General features: G+C 42.0%; 1 protein-coding gene and 1 pseudogene across 27 annotated transcripts in view; both read right to left on the reverse strand.

The window, feature by feature from the left end:
* RBFOX2 (RNA binding fox-1 homolog 2) overlaps positions 1-20,290 on the reverse strand; it is a 289,290-nt gene that overhangs the window by 250,073 nt on the left and 18,927 nt on the right. The window lies entirely within an intron of this gene.
* On the reverse strand, positions 7,612-7,733 carry LOC145504149 (U2 spliceosomal RNA; annotated as a pseudogene).

Consider the following 20,290-nt stretch of genomic DNA (forward strand, 5'->3'; position numbering starts at 1 on the left):
AACACAAATAGCCATCTGTACTGAGAGCCAGTCACGCCAAGAGCTCTCAACCACCCACATCCCTCCTGCCTCCTCTCCCCCCATGCAGGTGGGCCAGTTCCTTGCCATTCTTCTCCATCCCACATAATTCCACAGGAAGAGAGACTCTGCTGCCAGGAGTGGGAAGCAAAGTAAGCTGCTGTACTTCTGAACACAAAGCCCAAAAAGTAACGGTCCTACTTACCCACCCTGCGTTCTACCCATTAAAGCAGGATTTCCCTATTTCTTCTAGAACTGTCTAAAACACAGAGACTTGTAGCTCCCCTTACAGCCCCCAGGTCCCGTTCTCTGACAGTCTCCCATCCCAGTTAGACTGGGTACCCTCTCCTCTACACCAACAAGTACTCACCTCTCTGCACTAAGCACATCACTGTCTGCCTGGGATCAGTCTCCGCATCATACCAAGAGCTCCCAAGGACAAGGGCTGTCCTTCAATCTGCCTCCCTGCACATGGGCAAGAGCTAGCAGAGTGCTGGCCGTACAGGGGCTGAATTAGGTTCACGGGGTACATACAAGGACTGAAGAATGAAATGGGAAGTGGGCAGTGGAAAAGGAAATGTTCAACAGTAATCTGAGGTCTCAGGATCCAGGATGTCTGAACAGACAGCATGGTACGGTCTCTACACTGGACCGATACATTGAGTGCAAAATTTACATTAAAAAAAATCAGCCTTTCACTGTCTTTAATAGAGTGCTCCAGAACAAAAGATGCCACAAAGAGTATCATTTAAAGAAAGAAAGAAAGAAAAACCCTAACTAACCATAATTATTAGTGTGTCCCTCAAATCAAAACAGCAATAAGAGAGTGTAGCCTACAAACAATGACCACAGCCCTACCACTCTGCCCCAGTTCCCAGCACACACAGCTTTTCAGGGTGCTTTGGGAGGGTGGGTGGGGAGGTACTTTTTGCCCACTGCTTCCTCCTACCTTCCCCACTCTCCCTTCCTCCTACAACCTACCAAAGAAAACAATGACTGTACTGCAATACCCAAGAATCTCCAGAAAGATACATCGCCTCAGTTCTCCTAAGCTCTCCTTGAGGGCTGCTGGCAAGATAAGCAATTTGTTCCCAATTATAGCAGACTACATCTGAATGATGAATGTACTCAGCAATTCAACAAAGTGCTGGAAACGATGGACGATCTCAAAACCAGGCTCTGGCAGCACATTCCCAATCCGCCTGCAGCTCCACGACTGCAGGGTTTAACCAGGCTCTTCTTTTGCTCTAACCCGTCAGCCACTTCCTCCCCCAGGGACATCTGCTCTCAAGTATTCCTTACCCATTCTACTTGTCAAAATCAAACAGACCTGCTAGAGAACTAAGACGGGGAGAGGATCTAATAAGGTCCCGAGGTTGTTTCAGTTTAAACCCTGTGGCCATACTTTTCTTGGATTTTTTTTCCTACCGAACAAAAATTACAGTAATTACCTTAGAGAGGTGCCAGTTTTTACTAGATTTTACTTGGAATCATTGTAATGAGATATCTGAGACGAAAGCAACCTCAGAAATAATCTCATCATAGCCTCCCATTTCACAGAGAGAGAAAGGCTCAAAGAAGTTAAGAACTGCTGAACTACAGTTACACAAAGGAATTCCCTGTAATGTCAGATCCTAAAAGGCAAGAGTTGTATCTAATTCATCTCCAGGGCCGACACAGTGCTCAGGGCTTGATAAATGGCTGGCAAACTGAACCGAACAAATGCAACTAATTAGTCACAGGACTATGACCCCATGACGTCTGACTTCAAGCACACTGTGTTCTCATCACCTGTGACTGGAAAGCTGGGGTCTGTGGATGATGGTTCACACACAGCAAACTCTATGGAGTTCAGGCTCTCTCCTTCCTCAGCCACTAGGTACACTCCCTGCACCTCTGACACCAGTCGTAAGATTTCCAACCTCTCTACGTTCCGACTGTCCTAGAAGGCACACACATTTCTAAACTGATTTCCCAAAATTATCTTCCACTCAGCTACTTTTAATTCTCTTCAACTGCCCTCTTAATCTCCTTAATGACTATCCTCTTTGGGATTCCTCCTCCTGTCTTCAGCAAACCACAACCTGTCTCACCTCCCATGTTAGCAAGCCAAAGGTTCTCAACTTTGACTGCATACTAAAGTCACCTGGGGAAGTTTCATAAAACTACTGATTCCTGGGTCCTTCCCTCAGAGTCCCTGATTTCATTGGTCTGGGTTTCAGTTCAGTTCAGACAGCTCAGTCGTGTCCCACTCTTTGAAACCCCATGGTCTGGGTTGGGTATGGCCTTTAAATAAGCTCTCTAGGTGATTCTAATGCACAGCTAGCTAACCCTGAGAACTTCTGCCCTGCACCCTCAGAAATTCACTGCTTGGTCCATTATGTACTCCAAAAATAACTACTGCTGACTGTCCTAGACTTGCAAAATGTTAGACTGCCCTGTGCCTGGCACATGTGCTGCTAGACAGAAGGTACCTTAGAATCATGCCCTGGATTCACATTTGTCTGATAATAAAAATTCTTTGGTAAATATGTCGGCAAAGCTCTATAAATCACTAATGATGATGAATGGCCAGATCCTGCTAAAAGACTACACAGGGGAAAAAGCTGTATTGGAGTTTTCTGACTCAGAAACACATTCAGTTTCTGATCTTTTACCAAGAATTCAAGGTCCTTCAAATCCAAATGGTCTTTCGGTATCAAAAACAGCCTTCTGTGGCCAACTCCAAAGAAGCACAAGATACATCATGTATTTTCATGCCTCCGTGCTTTGGCACATATCAATCTCTATCTGTTTGAAAAACTCCTATTCATTCTTCAAAGTCCAGTTCAAATGCCTCCTTTAGTCATTCATTCAACAAATACTGAGAATCTACTAAGTGGCAGGCATTTCTCTAGGCTCTGGAGATACAGTGTTGAACAAGACGTAGTCACTAGTCTCACAGTGCTTACATTCTACTTGGGAAGCCAGAGAGTAAACAAGGAGACAAATTAAAATAATTCCAGATGGTGGTTAAGTGATATGAAGAAAATAAAATAACATACCATTATAGAGTAACGATGGATGGTAACTTTCCCCAAAGGCAGACTCACTGTGTATCTCAAGACCACATCAAGAACAAGGGGCTTTACCATATTCCTTTTACACTCCCAGCATGCACTCTTAGTACATACACAGTGAATATCTTGAATGAATAAAAAACCCAGGGTAAGGAAAAAGGTAGAAGTTTAAAAGAAAAAGTTTCATAATCAACTAAGAGTTAAGAGACATGAACCCTCACCTAAGTTTCTCCCACTACCTACAAGATTTGAGGCAAGGTCCTTCCTCCCTTGTATAAAATAAGTAGACTGGATTAGACTGGGGCTGTAAGACTCACCAGAGGAAACAGGAAAGAGAAGCATGCAGGTAAGCCCTGTAGTGGTGGGGCTAGTAAGTTGTTTCTAAAGCTCCAACAGAGTGGCCCTCACAGGAACCCAGGGCCAGTATGGCAGAGAGAAGCCAGAAATCTGTACTTCATTGTGAGCTCTGCCAGTGTTTAAATATTACATCCAAATGTCTTTAAAATACTGTGATAGCCAAAGAAAACCCCTTGTGGAAGGGCCAGACCATAGACTTATAGTTTGCAACCTCTATACTAGATCGCCTCCGAGTCCTTCCTAATTCTAACAGTCCATGGCTCTAGAATGAAATATCTCCTCACAGAAAAATACTAAAGAAGACACAACAGGATTAGAGGACAAAAAGAGAAAAGAACACACGTTTCTATTTGTGTTCTACTTAGATCATAGAAGAGCCTTCTTCATAATTCATCAGTCAGTAAATCCTCATTACTTGGAAAGAATTTTGCATCCTGGACAATAAAAAGACTGACTCCAGCCTTCCCTTTAGGTTATAACAGCTATGCACATGTGCTTGATAAATATTCCTATCCCAAGCAGTCAGGAGTGCTTAAAGAGGCACAACTCATGTGCACACACACAGACACACACACCCCAAAAAGCAAGGAAATCAATTATGCTGAAGACTGGCAAGATGCCCCAAAGACGCAGCAGGAATTTGATACGAACAGCGGGATGAGGAAGGAGAATGAATAATTCAGTCTCCCTGATTCACTTAACCAAGTGCTGTCAGGCCCAAGCTGAGGCCCACGGCTCTCGGGCTGGGCTCCCTCATCTGCAAGCAACACGAGCTCCTGTCTGAATGGAAAGCCAACCATGCTGGCTCAGAGGTGGGAGAGGGAAGACACGACTGACTGGCACCCCGAATGAGTCACGTTCTCTTTCTTTGTCCCGTTCATCCCAAAAGACCACACTTGAAAGCGAACAATGTTTTCACACTGCCATTAGCAAAGGAAAAAGAACATGCATATTTTATTCATGCCCACCCTCTTCAAGGAGGCCCCCATTAGACAAGAAAGCCAAAGGAAATAAGATAATGGGGAAGGCAAAGGAAAAAAGTACTGGCCAGTATATACAGTATGGCTGAATGGCTGACAGTATATACAGACACCTTCCTTGTGGCTCTGACGTTAAAAGAATCTGCCTGTAATACGAGAGACCTGGGTTTTTGATCCCTGGGTTGGGAAGATCCCCTGGAGAAGGGAAAGGTTACCCACTCCAGTATTCTGGCCTGGAGAATTCCATGAACTGTATAGTCCATGGGGTAGCAAAGAGTCAGACACAACAGAGCGACTTTCACTTTTCCTTATCCCTACTGTCCTGCTTCCAAGGATGAAGAAAGTTCCCAATGTTAACTACCTTTAAATTACCAATGATAACCAGTTTATTAACTGCTCATCAATTGCTTAACCTAAATTCCACAGTATTTTTAGACACAAGCCATTCTGAAAACAATACAGAACTATCCTGAGTATCAATCAGTCATCACAAAATCTGTTTGTTGGAAACTAGGACTTTGCACTGTGGATTTAAAAAAAAAAAAGTTGCTACAGAAATGACCTAGGGAAGAAAAAAGAAAACAGCCCAACTTGTTTTCATGTGTCTCTATGACAGGTTTGGTGTTTTATCTCCCATTTTTGTTTGTTTTTAATGACAAGGATGAAATATTTGTAATCACTCAACATTTAAATCCCTCAGATCTACAATACTCACTGAGGCAAGTAATTCTTTCAGCCTTGCACTGCTGAACAACACAACAAGAATGTATTAAATTCTGAACACCACAGTACTAACATCGTACCGGTATAAAAATCAAGGAAAGGAAACAAATATGTGAGGTTCCTCAAATCCTTCTAAGGTTGCGTGCGAAGATACACAGGCTCTGTGCAAGAAATGGATCTTAAATATTATACTAGTTGAGTAGCAGGAAACAGATTTTATTAAGCAATTACTACCACAGATAAGTGCACTCAAGAATGAGCTCACACTTTAAAAAACCATTTAAAAAATTAACCTGACTCCTCCAAGTTACCAAAAGCAACTACTTCTCTAAAAATCAAATGTCTGAAAAAGAGATGATCCAGCCCTGAAAGCAAAGAAGAAATAGTATTTTTTTTAAGGGGGTAATAACAATGTGTTCCTTCTGGTGCTAATAACCAAATTTTCCTATTTACATCAGGTCAGTCCCTGGGAATTAGTCTGTGAGCTTGTCATAAAGAGGTGTGTGATAAAACAGCAGAGACTCAGACCACAGACCCTATGAGAGGACACGGCAACTACAATGGATAGAAACCTGCTCACATCCTGCGTTACAGATCACAATCCGAGGGTTCACAAGGCAAGTTCCTGAGGGTCACAGACAGAAAAGGGCCCCTGATTTCAAAATGATTAACAACTGGTGCATCTAGAAATTAGATAATACAAAGTCTTACCTGCCATTTCTTTTGTCTTGTCAAAGAGTAAGTAGTAAGGCTGCTGTTGATCAATTTTAATAAGCTGGAAATGGATGACAATCTTACCAGAATAAAAATAAAATTTATTCTCTTATTTGGTGAGTTAAGGGCAATGGAATTTTTTTTTAAAGCTCCCCAGAAGATGGGCTTTCCTGGTGGCTAGGTTGGTAAAGAATCCACCAGCAATGTGGGAGACCTGGGCTCGATCCTTGGGTTGGGAAGATCCCCTGGAGGAGGGCAAGGCAACCCACTCCAGTATTATTGCCTGGAGAATCCCCAAGGACAAGTAGCCTGGTGGGCTACAGTCCATGGGGTTGCAAAGAGTCGGACACAACTGAGCAACTAAGAACAGCACCCCAGAAGATGCTAGTGGGCAGCCGGGACTGAGAAACACGGGCCTACCTAAATGTGGAAACTAATCACTTAGGGTTACTTAACTAGTGGAATCAAAGGTAATGCATTAAGAGGAGGTTTCACTTCTGAATACAACTTAGCTTGAAATGATTATCTCCAGCAAAAGAACCAAATGCCACACAGTGAGCATGCACCCTGAAAATCCAGGACATGTTTTCTATACAGATAGCGTTCTTTGAGTTCTGAAATCCTATCATCTATCCAACCATTAACCACCCAATAAATACTGGCCCTACTACATAGCAGGTGTTGTGTTAGAAGATGATAATTTAAAAAGAAAAAAGACCAAAGTATAGTCCTTACCCTCAAGGAACATATTGGTACCAGATCAAAGTAGATGGGCATTTATAATACAGTGAGATAAAAGCTAGAAAGGGAAAAGTACAAGCTACTATGAAAGCAGTCAGGAGAGTTCCTGCCCCATTTAAGACATTTGACAAAAGGTTTCCAAAGAAAACTGACCTCTAAACCAAGACCTCAGAGATGAGGGTAGGTGAGTACAGGTGGAAGAGAAACTTACAACGGTACCTTCAAGCAGAGGTGCATGGTCTATGTATGAGTGGGTTGGGTTTGGGAGATGAGGTAGGAGCTGGATCACCGGTGTCATTTAATGGAACTAAAGGCAATGATGTGATGACAGCTGTTGTAGAAAGATCACTCTCTGAAAGATCCCTGCGATGCAGTGACATGGACACAAAAGACAAAACTAAAGGCAGAAAGACCGCTGTGGAAACGGTGACACCAGTCACTGACTTACACCAGGGCAGAGTTTTGTAGAAAGAGCAGATGAGGAGAAGTCAGTTTTAGATATGCTGGCTCTGAAAGAACTATGGGGCATCCACGTGCAGATGCAGCTAAGCATCCAGAGACAGACACCTGAAGTGCAGGGAGGAGATGCAGGCCAGAGACAGCCATGTGGAGGCTGTCAGCATAGAGATCATCAATAAAGCCTAGCAATGGAGGCCCAGGTCCAAAGAAAACATGTATAATACAGACAGAAGAAGGCCTAGAGAAACCTAACGAAGAGCAAGTTTTAAATGGCAGCCTGAGGAAGAGATTAAGAAAGAGGACTGGCAGAGAGAGAAAGATTTTTTAAGGATGGTGTCAAAGAAGCTTGGGGGAAGAGGCATTTCAGGGACACAGAATACAGAAAAAGAGAGTCATTGGATTTAGCCACAAGGGAGTTACTGGTGGTACTGGGGGAAAGAGTTTCAATATTGTGGTTGAGGAAGAAACTTGACTACAATGGGTTCAAAAAGTACAATTATTTCAAGAAGTTGGTTTGCAGAAGAGAGAAGAATGAAAAGGAACTGGAAGGTGAAGGAGACTGAGGACTAAATATGGTAGATCTTATTTATTTTTAATGAGATAAGCATGCATAAAGTTGATAAGAAAAGATACAAAAAAGCAGATTTTACACTTGATCTTAGCCAAAAGGCTGAGAAGCGATGGGAGCAGATTTTAAAGTCTAAAAAAGATTCAAGTAGGATTCACCATAAAAAGAAAGAAAGATACATCTTTCACTACAACAGATGAAATTTGTAGGTTTGGGGGCAGAAGTTAAAAAATTTCCAATTTCATAGCTTCTATTCCATCCACCTGCAATGCAGGAGATGCAGGTTCAGTCCTGGGTCGGGAAGATCCTCTAGGGAAGGAAATGGAAACCCATTCCAGTATTCTTGCCAGGATAATCCCATGGACAGAAGACCCTGGTGGGCTAGAGTCCACGGAGTTGCAAAAGAGTCGGACATGACTTAGCAACTAAACAACAATTTCATCTATAAATTAAGAGGCGAGATTTTTTTCTGTAAATGAAGAGACAGCGAATGTAGGATAATGAGGACCGTCTGAAACAGCCATTGTGTCAAGACACCAAGAGAGGTCACTCAAAAACAGAAAGACTACAAGACAGGAGTCAAGTGTCCAGGTAAGGTTGGAAATCACGAAGGCAGACATCTGTATCGATCTAGGCCTGGGGTAGCTAGGTAGGGAAAACCAAATGAAAACAAAGAGAGGATACCAGCCAAAGAGCTGTTTAAGCAAAGGACCCTGAAATCCAAACAAGATAGGGAAGGACGCCAAGACAAGGGAGTCAAAAGACAGAGCGAGAGCAGAGAAGACCAAGGCTGTACATTTCTCAGTGACATTTTGGAAAAAGATGCAGTGGGAGTAAATGAAAGAGAGAACTGGAAGAGTCTCCATGAGAAAATAAGATGCCCGTCTAAATTTTCAGAAACGAAGCACTTCCAGACTGACAGGACCCAAAGCATGTCCTCAGAATAGGTGGTAAATGGGCAACTCACAGCAGGGGAGGTGATTAATTAAAAAATCAAGAGACTGGGACTAGATAAGGTGCCGGGTCCATCCGGATACTCTCTGAAGACAACAGCATTACTTGAGGTAGAGCCAAGGTACCGAGATCCAAGGGCCAAGGTACCGAGATCCAAGGGCCAAGGTAGTTTTTTTCTGTTTTTCAAATAAGGCAAGGTAATCAATAAGTAACAGCACCTAGTAAGGGAAGAGGGCAGATTACTAGCCAGATTACTAGAGTTTGAACGGAGCAGGGAATTTCACCTAAAGGTAGACGATCTGATAGAAGCACTAGAGAGGGAAGAGAGGAGACAGGATTCTGACCTCCCCAATGCAGGGGGACAAGAGGGACATGCCAGGTCCTTGGAAAGAAACCACATGAAGTCAAGAGAAAGAGGTAGAAATAACATGCAGTTAAAAGGCTGAGGGTGAAGAAATCTGTTTACTATGCGACAGAGAAAATGGGACAGTCGATGAGGGAAGAAGTCACTGGAAGGTCAGGTCAGGAGAGAAAAACCATCAAGTCAGGCCTGAGATCACAGGGATACACAGATGGCCATCGCTGCTTACATTCTGGATGCTGACCAAGGAGTGCAGAGTGGAGAGGAATGATCTGTTTGGCTGCTGCAAGACTTCTAAAAAAAACTAAAAACAAGAGCCCCAACAATTCCTTAATAGAAAACTGGAGGGTGCAGAAGGGCTTGGGCCTTTTGAAAGGAGTCAGCATTAGCCAGGTTTCAGTGACCCAGAGGCTAAGCTGTAGGCCAAAGGCAGGCTCTGTGAATCCCACATGACCTACCACATAATAAAAACAAAACAACCAGCAGCCTCTGATGGTGGGAGAAGCGGAGTGGCCTCAGGCTCTGTGAGGAAGAACCTGGCCTGGAATCTATTTTACCACAGCAGACAAGAAAATTCTCTGAGTGGAGTCAGTTATAACCTGGACCCACATGGGCTGACAAGGACAGGCACGAGAATCAGGCTTCTGCTGCTTCCAATAAATAATGTCAAATAAATTTTATGAGAGGCTCGAGATTCAAGAATTTTGATGCCTCTAATTAAATACATGAATAAGGTAACCGATTAATTTTTCCACAAATCTAACATATGTAACTGCTCCTGCGCTAAGTGCTTTACTTGCAGTATCTCATTAGTTTTCACAACCCTATGAGGTGGAAACTATTATTAACATTTTACAGATGAAGGAACCAAGCCTCAAAGAAATTAAGAAACTTGCCCAAGGTTACAAATGTATTAAGCAGCAGAGCCAATAGGACTCTAAACCCCAAGTTCTTACCCATGAGCTCTATGCCTGACTCTCACCACACCAGTGGATGTTGACAATATATCTAAGAACAAAGCTTGCAATGTGGGAGACCTGGCTTCAATCCCTGGGTTGGGAAGATTTCCTGGAGAAGGGAAAGGCTACCCACTCCAGTATTCTGGCCTGGAGAATTCCATGGACTATACAGTCCATAGGGTCAGAAAGAGACAGACACAACTGAGCGACCTTCACTTCACAGAGCCTCTCGAATACACAACACAAAATACAGTTACTAGTAGGGAGAATATAAAGAATCCTCAAGAAAATTAAGTCTAGTAGAGAGACAAGAGGCTTTCCTGGTGGCTCAGATGGTGAAGAATCTGCCTGCAATGCGGGAGATCCGGTTTCGATCCCTGAGTTGGGAAGATCCCCTGGAGGAGGGCATGGCAACCCACTCCAGTATTCTTGCTTGGAGAATCTCCATGGACAGAGGAGCCTGGCGGGCTGCACTCCATGGGGTTGCAAAGAGTTGGACATGACTGAGCAACTAAGCACAGCACACAGAGAGACAAGAGATAGTCACCAAAAAAAAAGGGAAAGCAACAATTCAAAACTACTTAAGTACCAAGATCATGATAAGGATAACAAAGGTTTAAAAAGATAGCTAGATGCAACAGATTTTTAATTCTCTCTCCAAAGCAATAAACTCTCTAACAGCCCACTCACCTAACCTTTCAGACTTCCCAAACATGAGAGATAACGTTAAATTCCTTAGGCAATACCCGAGTAAATCATACCAAGATACTAGAAAAAAATGAAGTTAAGTGGATTGAAATGAATACTTGCTCTCCTAAATCTTGAACTCTATACTAACCCAACCATTTTCCACTAGCATACTTAGTTTCCATGAACATTTTGACCCAGAGCAGGCAAAAATCGACCTTCACTGATTATGTCTAATGGATTACCCATATCCTATGTCTTACATCTGGCTGCAATCTTAATTTGAGGAGTTTGAGGCTAAGCCAAAAACAAAACAGCCACCAGGAGGGGAGGCATGGATGAACCCACCACTGGAAACAGCAGCGTGCTCTAAGCACACTCATTCATATAGTATCTTAGTTCCCATGCTATATTTTAAGCTACCTGTGAGCATCATCTATGTGTTCACCTGGTACACCTCTATGCCCCTCACAACACTTTCATTCCATCTCACAGGTAAATGAACTCACCTCCATTTCCCTACTTGTGGAATAAAAAACAGAATGGTATTCTGCTTTCTGTTCCGACCTCTCAGAGGTAGAATGAGTTATGGAATGGTTCTTAAGTGCTCTGAATCTCACCTAAGAGGAATGTGATATACAAGTACACAAGACATTCACCAAGTAACACCCAAACAGTTTATTCCACTACTCAAAATCACACACATGAACACAGGTACCTACCAGTGCTCAAAGTTCAGGCAAAGCTAAAGTCATCTTTGCCCGTGACCCCTGAAGGGCCCAATTTGATTATTAGATCAGAATTTGCATTTTCAAAATGAACAGAACTGTTCCAAATTATACTGTGAAGTAGCAGTTGAGGGTAAAATGGACTTCAACCACTGGACTCTGACCATCACCAGAGGGAGTCAGTGAAATATGGGTATGCCAACAGGGGAAAACAGAAGAAAAACAGGTAAGTGGAGTGGTTCCAAAATAAAACCACAAATTCTTTGACCCTATTCCCTTCAAGAGGTGGAGACTAATTCTCCTCCTCTTGGGAGGAACTAAATTTGGACACTTGTTTCTAACAGATAAGTAAAGCAGAAACGACAGTGTACACCTCGGGAATGAGATCACAGAGCTGCGCTTCTTCATCTGCTCTCTCTCTCTTCACCTGATCTTTCACTTGATCCCACCAAGGAAATTCTGTCATGCAAGGAAGATGCTCAAAGAGCCAAAGAGACAGTCAGGTTGGGGCAGGAGAGGGAGGGGGACCCATGCCTCCTGCCAATAGCCAGTGAGGAACTGACAACACGTCAACAGCCATGAAACGAGCCATCTCAGAAGTGGTTCCTCTAGCCCCGGTCCAAACTTCAGATGATGGCAGCAGCCCAGCCAACAGCTTGACTAAAACTTCACGAGAAATTCTGAGCCAGAACCACACAGCTAAGTTGCTCCCAAGTTTCTCACCCACAGAAACTGTGAGATAATAAACATTTGTTGTGTTAAGTCAGTAAGTATGAGGTAACTGGTTACGCATGCAGGGAAAAACAACTGTAGCACACTAGGTTGTGAATCCCAAACTATCATTAAAGTCCCTCCAAGGTTCTGGAAACAGACACCACCAGAGAGAAGCGTACCTGTACTCCAGCAACTTCCTCTTCTCTTCAAGCATGACCTCTAACAAATATCCTGAGAGCCAGAAATGTGGGCCATTTATGTAATTTAAAACTTTCTAGTAGCCACACTTAAAAGGAAATAGATGAGAATAATTTTAATAGTATACTTTACTGAAACTAACATTCGAAATACTAACATCAAAATTTCAACAAGTCAATATAAAATATAGTCAGTATTTTAAAAATTCAATGAAATTTTTTTTGCACTGAGTCTTTAAAACCTAGGGTATATTTTATACTTCCAGAGCATCTCACTTCGGACAAGTCACATTTCAAGTCCTTGACAGCCACAAGTGGCTACTGTGTAAGACAGAACAGGAGGCTTCCAGGGTGGCTCAGTGGTAAAGAATCTGCCTGCCAATGCAGGAGACACAGGTTTGATCCCTGACCCAGGAAAACCAAGCATGTGTATTGCATCTCCTGAGCCTATGCTCTAGAGCCTGAACGCTGCGAATACTGAGCTTGTGCGCCCTAGAGCCCATAAGCTCCACAAGAAACCCACACACTGCAAGTAGACAGCGGCCCCCACTTGCTGAAACTAGAGAAAAGTCCGCACAGCAACGAAGGCCCAGCATAGCCAAAAATAAATAAATTATAAAAATAAATAAAATCTTAAAAAAAGAGCAGGCCTAGGATTTCTTCTACAGCCTGTTGCCCTTTCAGGAACATGATTGTGGAGATCAGAGGTAAAAGTAAGAATTTTTTTAACTACCTAAAGGATTCTTTTTTTCTCTCTCCCTACTGAGATCTCATTTACACAGGCTCCCAAGCTAGGAAGGAGTGGCCTTCACAGAAGGAAAGACAGAGGGGGCTGTTAAGAAAAAGAAAGACCACCCTGAAAAACTGAAAAGAAACTAATTCCACCGACAAAACACCAACACCAAGAAGCAGGGTGAGTACAGAGCACATCACCCCAATTTTTGATTGCTGTTTCCCTCATTATTCATTTACCCTCCCACTACACACACAATCCTAGATCCAATTGAAAAGGAAAGATGCAGTTTGCTCTGAAATGGAAGGTCTGAAAGGGGTGGGCAGGAGCAAAATAGAACATTTGGCTTTCTCCAAAAACACTTTCTCCAGCTCACACATTTGCCTCCCCTTCACCAGTAGTGTTAGCTTCTAGGATCACTGCTTGAAAGGAGGACAAATCAAACCCAGAGCACCCAGCAGACAGTAATCTCAACAAGAAGATCTGCTCCAGTGCAACCAGAGTCACCCTCTTCCTCCTCCCGCTCCTCCTTCTTGAGAAGCTAGATTCAGACCATTGTGGAAAAAAGCCCAGTGTGTGAGTCACCGCAGCCATTCCAAGCGGCCTGGGCAAAATCCAGCGGACAGCTGGAAACAGCTGCTGTGAGATCAACTGCAACTGGGTGGGAAGGAGGAAAAAGAGGATGAATTCATAGTTTATCACACACGATCTCATTCTCGCCTCAGAAAAGCTGGGTTTTATTTTCTCTCTCAAACAAAAAGTTTCTTCTCCCTGCTTACTTAAGATTCTTCTGCTAACGAAGGAAACAACAGGCTCACCGCCCTGAGACAATAATCCAGTGTGGGACACCACCTCCACCACGTGTCTCCCACAGTACAGAATAACCAACCCATCAGGTGAAGTGAAGTGAGTGAAAATCGCTCAGTTGTGTCCGACTCTTTGCAACCCTATGGACTATACAATCCATGGAATTCTCCAGGCCAGAATACTGGAGTGGGTAGCCTTTCCCTTCTCCAGGGGATCTTCCCAACCCAGGGATCGAATCCAGGCTCCCACATTGCAGGCAGGTTCTTTACCAGCTGAACCACAAGGGAAGCTCAGGTTCAAGAACCATCAGGTGGGTAGCTGTAAAGACAAAACACTGTCAACTTGAACAAAACTCTTAAAAAAAAAAAATTCACAAGGAAATATGAGACTGCTGAAATCTGTCAGAGAAATAGCCCCAGAGAAAGAGGAGTTCCACTCTCCTTACACGATAATGATGTTGTAAACACTGCTGATTAAGGAAAAATGAAAAAGTGCCAGAAGCAGAGTGTTTCTCTGCACAACCAGAAGGCAACAAGCCTCAAGACCTCTAATCCACTTTCCCACTAGCCAAAAGGATGCAGATCTTCACACATTAGTCCTTGAAGAACAGACAGCTGACCCCTGGTCCCGAAACTGTCCTAAAATGGGCAGTGTACCAACAGGTACCTTTCCTAAACCAGAACTTCTTAGAATCTCATGGCTAAGCGAACAAGAGGGATTCACTGGCATCTGACACATTTAAACAATCAGTACTGGGCTCTGGTCATGAGACCCAGGCAACTCGTGAGCACCCTCCTCTACTGAGTCTCTGAATCCCCAGCCATCCTTCAAAAGCCCCGTGCCCACAGCTCGTGGTTTTTTGTTTTTTTTGATCAACACACACTCCAGGGTGGTCAGTCTTGGATTCTTTAGTCACTTTAGACATTCACATGTTAGAACTAATGCATATCCTCCTAATTCACCAGGGAGATCATCCATGAGTATAGAAGAGATACAGCCTTCAGAAGGGGGCTCCAGAGATTTTAAAAACCAATGAAAAGCTCCTTCAGCTCTCCCTGCTGCCTACCTGCCAGGAGTAACACCGTTTCTAAAGTAAGCTACAAAGACTTAAAGCGTCTCTATACCTTCTCCTCCTGAGTGCTGTTTTTCACTACAGGACTTTAGTTATTTCTTCCACAAATATTTTTTAAGTATTTATGATATTACATCATACACAGGACCTCTTACAACTAATTGCTGAAGCCAGCCATTGGAGAACCTATAAATCGTGGAAGGAACTGAGATGGGGAAGGAGCACAGGGGGAAGTCTGAGTCAGCTTCCAGGACCAAGGGAAACTTTTCCTTGGCCTCCCAGGTTTAAGAGTAAAATAATTAGTATGACAACTTTTGTTTAAAAAATGTAAAAGTCATAAAAACTTCTTCAGCTACCATAGTTTACATTTGGATCCCCTCTTATTCTCCTTTATGTTTTGTCTTTTCAAGCATACAGCAAATCCAGAAAGACAACTGTGATACAATTTTGTAACAAACATAGACTTTCTCAGCAACAAATTAGTATATGTGACACCATCAACTTCAACTGTTATTTAATTTTGGCTGAGTTTATACAGCACCTACCCAACTGAATTGAAACCCTTGACAGAGCACCCCGGGATCTTCCTGCCCATACTACCTCACAAGAGCAGAACCTCAAACCACCACCTCTTGATTAGGTTTCACTTTATATAAAATGAGTGCAAGGATGAGATGGAAGACTAGATCTAAAATGCACAAAATGAAACAACAAAAGTGATTCTTTCCCAAAGAAACCATCCTCCAGAAGAGGAAGAGAAAAAAGCTTTTGATCAAATCTGAAAGATGACAGTGAGGCCTCTGCAGCCCCCCATGAGAACCAATCTACTAGCAACACGGCTAAGCTGCCAAAGCCACTTACATCTGCATCCCCTTCTTCAGTATGTATTTCTGATAACTTCCTTTCCAACTAGCCCACGGTGACAGCCACTGCCATGATAGCCAGTTGTGATTTTAATAAATCTAGTCATCTGTTTTCCAGGGCAACCTGAAAAAGCCAAAAAATAAGCATGGCCTAGGCCAGCTCTAGAGGGATCCATGAAGCTAAAAAGGTAGAAAGGGGTTTGTAAGAAGATTACCATCAGCTAAAAAGTCAGAGTGTATTCAAGTCAAATGTGTGCATGGTAGTGATCACAAGATTTTTTTTTCCTTTTCCCCCAACCAAAGCAACAAGGGAAAAGAATCATACTTGGGGTGTAAGGGGAAATTGATTTTCAAAAAATAAGACGTGGAAATAACTGAACACTATACTTTGGAGGAACTTGTCATATTAGAATTTTGGTTAACCATGCATTGCTGGATGGGTATAATTACCTATACTTAGCAGACAGGTAAGAAGTTAAACATCTCAGTGCAACATTTCACAGAAGACAGATGTCTAAAGACAGAAACTCAATTACTTAAAGGCACAAACTATGGGGAGAACTTCTTAGACATGGAATATAAAACATATAGGAAGGCATTATTAATTTTACACACTTAATATCTAAAAACAGGATATGCAAAAGTTATAGTCCTTTTAACAATGCTAAAATACACATACTATATTTAAAGACAGAATTTTAGAGCTAGAAGGGATTGCTAGACAATAAATCTGTATAACAGCAATTCTAAGAGACAGTTGTGTCCAAGAAGCTCAAAGCACTTGGCTTTAAATGCTATATATGTGCAGCATGAGTAAGACTGCGAAGCATTAACTTTTGTACTTTATGATCTATGCTAATTTATAACCTCTGTATTACAGTCAACATTATTTAAAAAAAAAAAAGGAAGGAAAACAGGCAGAGATATGAAGAAGAAAGAGGAAAAAGGGAGGGAAGGAAGGAGGGAGAGTGAATGAATAAAAGTGCCCAAAATGTTTTAGACCTCCTATGATAGGAAAAACGCATCCCACTAGGGTTCTAGGTATCTCCCTTCGTTGTGTCTGTTTTTCTTTGCTTTTCCTCTATTTCTCTAGGTCTTTTGTCTCTCATTGGTAGTCCTGGTTTCCTTCTCATCCTCCTTTGTACTTCTGCTCATCTCCCTTCCACATCTGCCTGCCTGCCTCTTTACATCTTTCCCTTTGCCGGACTCCAACTCCACATCCCCACACAACACAAGAGTAAATCCCACTTAAAAGCAAACAAGTTTTAAAAAATTCTTTACAATGTTACAAATCAACAGATCAAACTCTTCCATCTTAGGAAACTGAGGTTCTGGAAGATTATACAATTTGCCCAGTGTCACAAAACTAAGTGACAGAACCGAAACTAAAATCCAGCTTTTCCCACTAAAGTACTAAAAGAAAGCATAGAATGTTATTTTTAAATCTCAGTAGATAAGGTCTCTCTCAGAAAGAAACAAGATCCAAAAACTTAAAAATAAATACCTTATATAGTTAATTACACTAAAAATTTTTATCTAGCTTCAAAACACAAACACATATACTTATATACTATAAACAAGCTCAAAAAACCAATGACAAATTAAGAGATTTTGTAACATGAATGACAAAAGCTAATTTCGTTAATTTTATAAAGTTCTTACCACCACCACCAACAACAAAACCCCACCAATCTTCCTAACCTTAGTTTATGACAAAGAAATACAAATGACTTTTAGATATCTTTTTTAAAACAGATCCTTTTTATTACAGAAAAACAAAAGATCATGGTACCAGTTATCACGTATCGGAGGACTGGTTAAAATCAGAGTATGGTAACATACAGTTTGCCAAGCTGATAGGAAAAAGTCACTCCACTATACACACAAGTATACAATTTTGAAGACTGCCTGGCAATACCTATCAAAAGTTTAAATGAACATACCCTTAGAAATCCAACACCACTTCTCAGAATCCGTCCTCATGTACTTACTTATATGTACAAGAACATATTATATATAAGCAGCATGACTTATAGTAACAGAAAATTGGAAGCAACCTAAATGTCCAGCAACAGGAAATGTTTAAACAAATCATAATTTTAAAACTACAACAAACCTTACTATGGAATTCTAAATGGTCATTTCAAAAGAATGAAGCTGATCTGTACAAACTGAAACAAAATGTTCTCCAAGATGTTCTGCTCAGTGAAAAACAATGAAGAGACTTCAGGTACATAAAGGAGTGTGAATACATGCATAGAATTTCCCTGTAACATAATAGAAACTACTAAGGTTTCTATCACACAAACTTTGCAAAAGGAACTTTAGGGACCTTCTAGTTCCAAGAAGTCCTATATTTTGAGTTCTTCCTGACAGCTAACCTGCAGTAACTTTCCTAGAAGACCCATCCCCCCTACCTCTCCTGGAGCTCTTAAACCCTGGATAGAACGATGACTGTCTTCTCTGCCTTTCGACCAGTTCAACTGGGCACCTTGGTAGCTCCCTTTCCACTTCTCGATAGCTGTGCATCTTTCTTCACTCTCTCAATACTTCTCCTATATCCTAACATTAATTCATTTTCCCCATAAATATACCTCACAGCCTTCCAGAGCCTAAAGGCCATTGCTAGCAACTGGCATTCTTTCTGCTTCCTATTGCTGCTTTTCTATCAATTTCATTTGTTACTCAGCAAACACTTATTGGGTAACAACCGTATTCCACATATAGTAAGTTCTACCTAACAAGTGGTCCCTGTTTTAAGAAACTTGCAGCCTAGGACAAATATTCAAAAGCAAACCTCTTGGCATAGCATGTAAGAGGGAGAGAAACTAGATGAAGAAGAGGTAACCTTCCAATGTTTAGCTACATATACCAAGTTCAGAGCTCTGGATACCTCTAAGGAAGAGAGATTGGGGTTGGTGGCCAAAGTGTCCACTGGCTCTTATGTGCTTCAATTTTTAGGTTTTTTATCTGTAAGAATATATGTGTATATTAATTTATAATTAAAACATAAGACTTTAAAAAGGAGGCAATAAACCCAAGCATGGTACCTGGCAGATAAATGGAGCTCCATAAACAATCACTAAACATCTGTTCAGAGTTCCACAGAGTGGAGTGGAAGGAGAGAGAAACCATATTCTGTTGCCCTTACTCAACAACTCCTCTTCTAAAGTTAACGCAGAGTTTCTCAGCCTCAGCATTCCTGACCTTCTGGGCCAGACCACTCTTCACGGTAAGGGCCACCCCATGCATTTTCAAACACGACAGCAGCATCCCTGGCTTCTACCCACTAGATGCCCACAGCACCTCCAGTTGTGAGAATCAGATGTCTTGAAGACATTGCCAATGTCCGCTGAGGGCAAAATCTCTCCAGTTGAGAACTACTGAGTTAATGCTTACACATTATGCTACTTTCTCAAACTCAAATTGACAGCCTTTCCAAAGCCTCCAAGCTCTTCAAATCACTTATTTCCTTCCAGGGGCCTTGACGTTTATCACAATCATCCATTTGATTACCATTCCTTAGGAATCATCACTAACTAAACTCTTCTAACATCAAGATCTCAAACTCAAGTCACAGGCCCCCTCTCTTTTGTCTTCTCCCACTTTTTTCCTCCAGCTGAACCTGTCAGTCCCAGTTCACCAATGCTCAGCCCAGGGTAATGTGCACTTGGTCACACCTGTGGACTCCTAAGTACCGTCTGATAGATTTAAGAAATCACCAAACCACCTCAATGCAAACTGGCACTTAATTGAGACTTAGCGATCTTTTTATTCTACTTTTTAATGAATGCTTATTTACACTGGAACAGCACTTACCTCTAAAATGTCCCTACCTCCTCAAACTGTCAACATAACCCCTGCCTAGAGGTTACTATTCTTTTCTACCTGAAGGAAGACAGAGGTCTTCTGACATGAGCCTGGTCAACTTCCCTTCTCATTACCTCATAAGCAACAGGTGCTCAATAAATGTGCTAAATTTAGGAAGGAGACACATCATGGTTTTATATTGGCTCTATTTAAAAGAGCAATCTTTATGAGGGGAAAAAGACTCTAAATTTCATTCTAATTCAAGACTTTATTCTACAATACTAAGCAACCTTAAGAAGGGTCAACATGCCTTCTCAAGGCTACCAATAGCAATCAATGGTGTAAGCTGCTGCTGCTAGGGGACCCTCTCCATAATCATCAAGGCACGCTAAATATAAACTCCAATCACAAGCAATCACATTACAAATAAAAACCACTGCCCATAATTGAGTGATTCTTAATCCCACAATTCAGTGAGATGCAGAGAAGTACCTTAACAGGACGACAGAGCATCAATGGCAGTGCCACGTGCTAAAGACCCGGCACTCAACTCTCTGGGAAGACCAACAAATATTCTCTGAGAGCATAAACTGCTCTGCCACAGGAGATAAGGGCTTTAAATAATTAATCAGCATAGGCAATTGTACAATATCTTTAGAATTAAGTGTCCCATTTTCACCTGAACCTAATGCCTCCCATAAGGAGGAGTTTACTGTCAGAAGAAATGGGCAGCCTCTATGTTCCACTTAAACAATGTTGAGGTCCTCGCTGAATCTAAGGCATAAC

The sequence above is a fragment of the Giraffa tippelskirchi genome, chromosome 4, assembly GCF_054371585.1.
Source record: "Giraffa tippelskirchi isolate mGirTip1 chromosome 4, T2T-mGirTip1v1.2.pri, whole genome shotgun sequence".
In the NCBI taxonomy this organism is placed as follows: domain Eukaryota; kingdom Metazoa; phylum Chordata; class Mammalia; order Artiodactyla; family Giraffidae; genus Giraffa; species Giraffa tippelskirchi.